This window comes from Alosa sapidissima, chromosome 20 (assembly GCF_018492685.1).
Source record: "Alosa sapidissima isolate fAloSap1 chromosome 20, fAloSap1.pri, whole genome shotgun sequence".
Lineage (NCBI taxonomy): Eukaryota > Metazoa > Chordata > Actinopteri > Clupeiformes > Clupeidae > Alosa > Alosa sapidissima.
Genome location: NC_055976.1, coordinates 30241775 through 30251774, shown reverse-complemented (window position 1 = coordinate 30251774; position 10000 = coordinate 30241775). Strand labels below are relative to the sequence as shown.

Here is a 10000-nt window from a genome sequence, read left to right as displayed (position 1 = left end):
CTAACATATGAACACATCAGAATACCCCAGAATTCTACAGTAGCCTATTGTTTGGCAGTTCCAACATTACTGTTGTCTTTTCTTTAGGATCCTTCATTTACCTGTCTCCCGTCATGTATAATGAACTTACATTGTCGAAATGTATGTATTTTGTATCCTATGTTACTGTGGGCTTTTGATGTGTTCTGTCCTCTCCAGCTCTTTTGATTAGATACAGGTGGCCACCCTAAATGTAAGCCGACCACATACAGCTCTGACAATTTTAAGAGTAAGCCATAAACATCTAGTAAATAAGTATATAAATGGCGATCAGTAACAGCTTATATGTTACAAGTAAGTTTGATCAATGCATTCAATCTGTTCATTAGTTAATTTTGAACAAATAGCCTAAAGGTGGCCACCACTCATCCTTGATAATATTTTAAGACCAAGCCATAAACATATGTCAAAAGTACATAAACAATTCACAATCAACAGCTGTGTTAAAAGTAAGTTTGTTTAACAGTTTGTTCAGGACAGCCACTGTTTCGATAACACACTTGTAACTCAGTTTCAATAAAGCAATCAACGGTTTCAATAAAGCACTTATAACAGCATAAAAAGGATGACTGATACATTTTAGGTTTTCACTAGATTTGTTTATTAAATTTGCAATGTGTGGAATAAGTGTGTTTCAACAACAAGAACAGGAACAAAACACAAAAAAGGCTGTGAGGGAGATGGTGAGACTGCAACATAAAAAGGAGGGCAGACACTCATTTAGATTTTCAAAGACATTCTGAAAAACATTTTAGATTCCCAAGTCTGAACAATAATTGTGTGTGAACAACCGAAGACACAATGTGGAAAGGATGCTCTACATACACTATGCACACCTACAAGAGGGCTAATGTAAGGAAGAGGTAGCACATTTGGCTGGAGTCTGGAGTGCTACAGGAGGTGTTGGAGATGCTGATGCTGGATCAAGAAAAACCTGTGTAAGGGCCTCTTCTGACCTTTTCTGATCATTTCAGTCATACCGCACACCCATCTTGTCCTCTGCATCCTTGGTCCTAGGTAAGAACAGGCACAGTGGAGAATGGAGAGAGCAGGTAACAGTCAGTGTACACTTGGTACAAGACATTCACAGATGCCACATCAAGTTATTACCAGAAACCAAAGAGACCAGCAAGAGTTTTACATACCCATACACGGCCGACCTCTGCAAGGTCGGTTGGGGGAGCCAGACCTTACATCCACACATGAACTATAATGATAACAACACTAAAAATGTGATTCCCAACTATATCTGTCAAGAGTTATTTTGAGAATAAAAAGCTGACAGGCAATCAGAATCCATTGAACTTTAGCCAGCAAATTCATCAACACAAGGAGAGACTTTTGTTATTGTTGGTCAGTGTGGACGCATTTATCGTTACAGTTCCTGGTGTGAACGGCCCTTAACACAGAGACACAGTACATACTATCACAGTACATACCAATTTATCCTTCATGACTGCAAAATCATTCCCATTTTTGTTGTTGACCAACTTCAATGCAGCAGACAAATGAGATCCCAACTTTTCAAAGATCTGACCCCAACAGCACATATTTATTTAATCTCGGTGTCATTGTCACCTGCCATACACGTCTTCAGTAGAGCGACCAGTGCTGGCCTGAAATACCTGGCTGAGGAGGAGCAACGGCCACAGTCTTACCTCACAACATCTTGGTTCCTTGAGAAGGTAGACCACTGGTTCGACACCATCTGCAGTCCTGGTCTGAGGCTGGAGGAACTGATAGACCCAGCAACACCTGCAACAGCAACACCTACCTTAACCAAAACAGATGCCTGTGTATTATATTACCTTGCAGGATATATTGTTAAGAGGGTAATCAGTAACTCGCGTTGTGAGGAATGCCAGCATGCTGTTGCAGACAATAGCAATGATGGTGCTACTAGCAAATGTAGCATACTGCTACAACTGAAGGAGTTCAAGAGAGGTGCCCTTTACCGTCCATCACAAGAGGCCTTCGATCTCATCAGCAAAGTGGAGCAGTTGTTCCGGGCAAGGACGACCGATTCCCTTATGGAGTCAGCCAATGCAGTGGCACTACTACAGAGAGAGGCCATGCTCCTGCACAGCACACTGCCTTCATGCCATGACCTAAAACTAAAAATTGTCAACACATACATCAGGCTGAGGCTTCGTATTGAAGCAAAATCAATTAGGGCTGATAGGAACAAAAAGCGACAGGATGATGGCCATCTTGGAAGCAAGAGTCAAAGCAAAAAGGCAAGGAAGACTCGAAATCCTTCTGCACCTAAACCCATGCCTCCCACCTTGCTTGTTGCCATGGAAGTACTTGGCCTGCCCTTTCCAGTCTCAGCTTCAGGGAGTCTTGTTTCTCCAGCAGCCTCTAGCAGCCTATTCCTCACTCCAACCACCACTCAATCACTCCAATAACCACTTGTCAACCCGGTCCCTGCGGAAGACAAAAGCAGGGCTGAGAAAACTGACATGTTTGTGTCATGAGGTACCTGCTGTACATGTGTTGGTCACTAAACATCTTTATTAGAAATAATAACCAATTAGATCTGATGTGTTAATTTCATTAAGTCTCTTACCCAATTATATTTTGTAATTGTTTAATAAATGTATGTAATTGTACAAATCTACAAAACGTTTTATGCATTTCTTTTGTCATTACATTACATTAGGCTTACGCATTTTTAACTAAAGCGACTAACAACTTGGTAACCTTTTTAAAGCAATTCTCTCCACAACTGTAGGACAATTAAAAAAGGTGTACTACAATAACAATAAGTTAATGCATCAGTGAGTGCTGTTTTTAAATATATCATATTTGATTACTAACATTCAGTACTGTAGTCTACATGGAACGCAGGAATGCACAGTATACATTGCTAACATTGTTCTGATTCTATGGATGGACCAAATATGTGCCCTTAGAGCATTGTTAACCTGACTACACTTCACAGTTATCCATACAAGGTAAAAAAAAAATATCCTACTTACAAGGGCCACTTACCTATAGACAGCCAATGTCCTCTTGTCATGTCACTTTCAGCATCTGCAAAGTTATTGCAATGAAAATTATTCCTTTAAGAACATCGACCTGCTGTGGTGATATAGACCTCAGAAATGTATATTAAAATGTAGAATAAATTGACTGCAACCTGACATCCAACAACAGCAGTTGAAGCCAAAAAGTGATACTGAACTGCACACATGCCACTGTCCCACGGCCACGCTCTTGTCTCGTGCCACTGTCCCGGGTTAGAACAGTGGTAGTGGCACAGGACAGGACAGGGTAGGCAAGTGACAGAAGGCAGGGGTGACACGTGTACAGTACGTTTCGAAACAGTGTCGAGCTTCCGAAACGCAAGTGTTTCGAACAGTGTTTCGAAGTGTGGTTCAAAACGCCCATGTCACGTGACCATGGCTTAGTGAGGCTTCGTGGTGTTTCAATTTGGTTTGGACAGCTGGCACACTTGCCGCGCGAGCCAATTACCCGAGTAAACACCTGTTTGATCTAAATTACAAAGTCCCAGAATGCTTAAAAGTCATTCAAACACATCCTATCTTTGTGGGTTTTGTGGGAGGAGAGAGATTTTGAGAGATATAGCGACATAGAGACATATAAAGATATATATAGCGATTTATAGTGCACTTGTGATTGATAGGTTAGTGATATAGATTAATTGACAGGCTAGACAGACAGTGAGCGATAGTTTAGATAGATATAGTCTAGTGACGTTAATATTTAGATAGTAGCAGAAGTAAAAAAAAATATATGACTGATGCCTTTATTTCAAGAACAGCTGACCCTTTGAAATACTGGCAGGAGAGGAGAGTGGTTTATCCAAACCTAACTGTGATGGCAAAAAAATATTTGTGCATGCCAGCAACAAGCGTGCCTTGTGAAAGATTTTTTTTCAAGGCTGGGGAGGTTTATTCAAAAACAAGAAACAGATTAAATGCCAAGACGGCAGAACAACTGTTATAATAAAAATGTATGTTGACATACAAAAAATTTGTTGTTTATTTTTCCCATGTTGTACCTGATTAGTCTAACCTGCTTCACATGTATCCTTTATTTCCCTACACCATGTTCCAAAAAAAACCCCTGGGCCATAAGCATAGCCTACATTTTAAAACCATTGTAGCATTTTCCTCTCCAGCATATTCCAAAGGATAATGTACTATGAAACTGAAATAACAAAACATCTAACTGGCAGATATAAAAATGTTCTAGTTACTGAACGCATATACTAGTCTGAAATTTCTAAGCACCAGCAGGGAGTCGAACACCAGTCGCTCCGGCCGAATGCAAGTGTGTTAACCACTGAACCACGTGGCTGTGGACGAAATCTTGCGTTCCATGTTGGCTATTTATATTCTTCGTCTGAAGCAGTTGCGCTTCACGGTCAAAATGTTATGTTAGCAAAACTGGCCACTAGATGTCACCATGGAGTTACGTGTGTCGGATTGTTTCGAAACCTCGACACATTCCGGCGCAATTGCTTCGAACGTTTCGTTGTTTCACAAAGCCTCGTTCTGCCCATCCCTAAATATCAGGCAGAAAGCAATGGAAGTGAATGGGGCTACAGCCGTGAATGTCAAAGTTTGGAACTGTTGAGCTCAGCATAAAGCGGAAGTAGCGTGAAAAAGGCGCCGCCATTGTTTCCTATGGAAGTCTATGGGAGTGTCGCAACTCTCTTTTTCTATGGCTCTGCTCCGTATGAATTCAACAGGCGCTCCGACACATCAGGCCTCCCCGGCCGTTCATCAGTCGGAGCGCTTGGTGTCTCCAAAATGCAACACACTCATTTACATTGTAACAACGCACCACCACATATCGTATAGTCAGACAATGATAAATACATAAGACAATAAACATGTAAGTAACACTCAGAATGACACAATCACAGAAATGACGACAGATCAAAGTCTTCATTCATTCCCTCTGGTGACTCTATTTGAGAACGACTATTATCTACAATTGCAGGGTACAGCCATGGGCACCCCATTGGCACCAAGCTATGCTAACCTGTTCATGGGGAAATTTGAACTGGATTTTGTGTACAATAACAATCCTTTCAAACATCTTGTAAAACTTTGGGTGAGATACATTGATGACTGTTTTTTGATTTGGAAAGGTAATGAGACCGAGCTATTGGAGTTCACTAATTTTTTGAACTCAAGACTAGAGACTATCACATTTTCATCAGAGAGGGATTTGGAGTCAATACATGTTTTAGATGTTTTAATATTGAAACAACACAATCGGATATCCACCACAGTATTTCGTAAAGAGACCGACAAAAACACGTTGTTGAGTGCAGACAGCCACCATCCAGTGCCGCTGAAAAGAGGGTTGCCGCTTAGCCAATTATACCGGGTCCGACGTATCTGCGATACAGACGACGAATTCGAAAAACAGTCAATAACTTTGCTTAACCGATTCCGATCACGGGGGTACCCTGAAGAATGGTTGACCCCACCTTATGAGAAAGTAAGATCATCGCAAAGATCAGAATTACTATCGAAGAAAGGAAAAAAACAGACACGTCCTTTTTCAGTGAACTACGCACTCACATACAACAAATTATCAAGACCTATCAAATCAATTGTGAATACACATTGGCATATTCTAACAACAGACACCTCTTTGAATAACACATTTGCTACACCACCTCTCTTCACCCATAAAAGGTCGAGTAAGTTAAATAATCTATTGGTTAGGTCTGACGTCATCCGCACAGGGAAGCCCTCCTTCATCAAGGGGTGCTTCCCTTGCAGAAATTGTGCTGCTTGTCCACACATGTTAAAAACCAATACGTTCAGCTGCTTTCACACGGGAGAATTGTACAAAATAGATTCATTAATAAATTGTTCTACGAAAAACGTAATTTATCTTTTGCAATGCCCTTGCCAGTTATTATATGTTGGGAAAACATCGCGACAATTAAGAACAAGACTGAGTGAACATAAATCAGCCATTCGTAGGAACGATATAACTTCACCTGTAGCAAGACACTTCATAGAAAAAAATCACACTTTAGAAGATCTGAAATGCACTGGTATAGAGCACGTACAAAGACCACGCAGAGGAGGAGATACAGACAAAAAGCTCCTTCAGAGGGAGTCTTTCTGGATGTATCGCCTACGTTCTATGTCACCAGAGGGAATGAATGAAGACTTTGATCTGTCGTAATTTCTGTGATTGTGTCATTCTGAGTGTTACTTACATGTTTATTGTCTTATGTATTTATCATTGTCTGACTATACGATATGTGGTGGTGCGTTGTTACAATGTAAATGAGTGTGTTGCAGTTTGGAGACACCAAGCGCTCCGACTGATGAACGGCCGGGGAGGCCTGATGTGTCGGAGCGCCTGTTGAATTCATACGGAGCTAATGAGGACAGGTGTCACTAATTGAATATACTTGTCTATTTAAAACTAGGAAGTAGCCATAGGGACGAAACACACTGACGAAGGCCATCAGGCCGAAACGTTTGCCAATTAACCCCTGTGCTAAAATGGATTAAAAGCAAGAAAATATTTTTGGAGTGCGACCATTTGTTATTTTTATGAGTTCCCTGGATTACGCACCCACAAAGAAACAAGAGAAGAATCGGGAGAGCGCGGTGTTGGCCAAGAAAAGTTACAACTGACTATTAAAATATTCAAAGGCAAATGTTTTCTCTCCATATAATTCCATGTAGGAAAAAATGTGACTGTCTCATCAATGCTACGTGAACAGAAGTAGCTGCACAAAATCCCAAGTAGGCTACGTCTGGATCTCGCTACACAAAATAAACATTAGGCCTGCGTGTGACACTTGCTCTGCTGCAACGGGGCTTCTCTTGCATACACCTCCTGGGTTTAGTGAATGTATGGGGTTTCAATGCGTGATTTTGAGTGTTTTTTTCCCCATAAGTAATTTAAATACTCGATAATGTCAATTTGCACATTGTTAAAACAACAATCACGATGTTATCGCAGGCGATATATATCGCCCACCCCTAACACACACACACTGGAACACCAAACGCGCACACACACACACACACACACACTCAAGCACACACACATACACACACACACACACACACACACTAGCACACCACACACACACACAAACACACACACAAGCTCTCCTGCAAGCTTGCAAGCACACACCATACATTACACACCCTTTTAAAATATGCATTAATACAGAAAGGATAGAATAATGTAATTATGAATTCTCTCTCTCTGGTGTGTGTGTGTGTGTGTGTCTGTGTCAGTCAGTAATTGACTCCTAACCCAGTGGAGACTTGAGGGTGCTCTGGGCTGCTGAACCTAATGGAATCGCCAGAAAACCAATTAAGAAAGAGCCTGTTTGTGTGTGTGTGCGTGTGTTAGGGGTAGGGGAATATAAATTCAGTTTCATATCCATATGTATTATTAGGGTGTCTGTGGGTGTACAGATGCATGTATAGTATGTGTGTCTTTTCTGTATAACAGATTTTGCATGAAAGTCCTTGTTTTTTCCAACCCCAGAAATATTGTGTTTTTACTAACCTCTCTAAGTCTCTCTCTCACTCTCTCTGTATCCATCTCTCTCTTTCTCTAAATCATCTCTCTGCTCATTCTCCCTCTCCCTCCCCCTCTCTGCCTGTCTCCCTCCCTCTCTCTCCATGTCTCTCTCCTTCTCTCTCCCTCCTTCTCTCCCTCTCTTCCTCTCTCTCTCCCTTTCTCCCTCTTTCTCTCTCCCTTTCTCTCCTTTTTTCTCTCTCACTCTCTCTGTATCCATCTCTCTCTTTCTCTAAATCATCTCTTTGCTCATTCTCCCTCTCTCTCCCTCCTTCTCTCCCTCTCTTCCTCTCTCCATTTCTCTCACCTCACTCTTTCCACACTGTTCTTATTTACTGATGCAGAGTCAAGGCACACTTGCTGGGGTAAGAGGTGTGTGTGTGTGTGTGTGTGTGTGTCTGTCCCTTCTTTGTGTTTGTGTTTTTGTCTTTGTATTGAATGTGGTAATGTTCCTATACAATAAAGTACCGAAGCCATGACATAGCATTGTCAAGGCAGCAATTTCACTGGATCTAAACAAATCAATCTAACCATAGTAATCACTATAGCGGTGGCTTTCTTAATCTATTTCAATAATTTTACAACATTTGTAAGACGTTAGTATATTTTTAGAAGAATCAATTTTAGTAGAATCACCAACACGATCAAATTCGTGACTACAGAGTTTTATTTTAGCATAGGTTTCCTCCGTAAAAGAGACCTGCATGTAAATTCACAGCATGCGGTTGAAATCCTTAAATTAAAAAAAACGTCACTCTTAAAAGCCGCCAGTCTTTGATAAGACGTGAAATATCCACTGGAATTTTGTTTCTTTCTATTACACCTGCCAGGGAATCCGTGTTATGTGGTTAAGCTGCTACCTAGCAGGTAAAAAACTTAATTGCTATAGCCTATATTTATAGTAAAACAATTTGTTACCTAGAAATGATGCCTCATGTCTACATTCAATGCTATTTAAGCCACTTTGAAAGTTTGTTTAGATCCAGTGATTCTGCCATCATGGAAACGGAACATCACACTTCGGTACTCTATTGACCCTTTGCTAAGTCCCGCCCCCCCTTAGTTACTGTTGCTAGTCTGACAACCTCGGACCGGAGTTAGTTAAAGGGGCGGTTTGTAGGATTGTTACCTAACGTTCTGTAGGCCAAAACACTGGTGAACGTTCAAGACTACCTAGACGCGAGCCTCTACTGGGTTGCCAGATGTAATGCAGACTTAGCTAACGTTAGCTGACCTGCAGCTGCTTTTTTAAGTATATTTTTTTGGCCTTTTTATGCCTTTAATGATAGGACAGTTAAGAGTGACAGGAAGCGAATGAGGGAGAGATTCGGGGTTGGGATCCGGAAAGGACCACGGGGCGGGAATCGAACCCAGGTCGCCGGCGTACGGAGCAGGTGCCCCAGCCAGTTGCGCCACAGCTGGGGCCAGACCTGCAGTTGCTTTAACATTTCTCCAACCATGACCCTGCTACACATTACGGAAACAGTGAAAACAAAAAATACCTCTCTAATCAACAACCTAAAATATTTAGCTGAAGTTAGCGATGCCCATGAAGTTTAGCCTAGGCTACCTGTCCTGGAGAAATATGACCAGCTCTGCGTCAGACTTGATATTCTTCGTTTGACGAAGACGTCACCATCTCAGGAAGGCTCCTTCAATGTCCACTTAATTGGTTTCTTGTTTTAATTTTGGAAATTTGCCTGCCTCTCGTAGGCTACTCGTTCATGACTACAACTGACAGCTGTTGACAGTTGGCCTTTGCTAATCTGGCAAGTTGCAACCCAAGTAAGATAACGCGCCAGCCCATTATTAATACGCTATTCTAGAATTAAATCATTCAAAACATAAATGAAAATTCCAAGAGATTCCCCCCGTAACTCTTTTTTACGGGTTTTACGGGGTTTTGCGGGTTATAGTAATGTTGTCAAATAAGCCATTACTTCAATTCATCGTGTTTCCTTACTCTCTGATGACATATGGTGATTTTTGGAATGGTTACAATTTATTTTCCATTATTTCCTACATACTGGTCCTTTAACTAGAACTTCAATGATAGGTAGATTAGCTGTAAGTCTGTCTGTAAAAGTTACATCCCAAGAGGCTCTTTTGGAGAGCCACAGACCTGATTTCCTTTAGAATCCGTCGAAAGACTCCAGTATGACATGGAAAGACATGTATAAGAAATCATATCTAGCTCTGTTGGGTGACAAACTTAGGCGGGAAGTGAGTGTGATTCACTGATATTAATATTAGCTGTGCTAGATAGACTTGCATGCATACTACAAGGCTACTGGGTAATGTCGTGTAAGGAACATGGTACTGCAAATAAACGGAAACATAGACTACATTGCAGAGCCACTTCAACTTTATTAATTTATGGTGAATAAATGTTACACACAGCCCTATGCTTTTC

General features: G+C 41.2%; 1 protein-coding gene and 1 long non-coding RNA gene across 4 annotated transcripts in view; one reads left to right on the top strand and one right to left on the bottom strand.

Moving 5' to 3' along the window:
- The window catches only part of ano5b (anoctamin 5b), a 78049-nt gene that overhangs the window by 48658 nt on the left and 19391 nt on the right, over positions 1-10000 (top strand). The gene's annotated exons all lie outside the window — the stretch shown is intronic.
- LOC121694202 lies at positions 617-2816 on the bottom strand. Of its 2 annotated transcripts, XR_006025699.1 has the most exons (3): positions 2324-2816; positions 1995-2153; positions 617-1794 (listed from the first exon to the last, which is right to left on the bottom strand). It is a non-coding gene; the product is annotated as an uncharacterized LOC121694202 (long non-coding RNA). The 2 variants fall into 2 exon arrangements; XR_006025698.1 differs by having other exon boundaries at positions 1995-2816.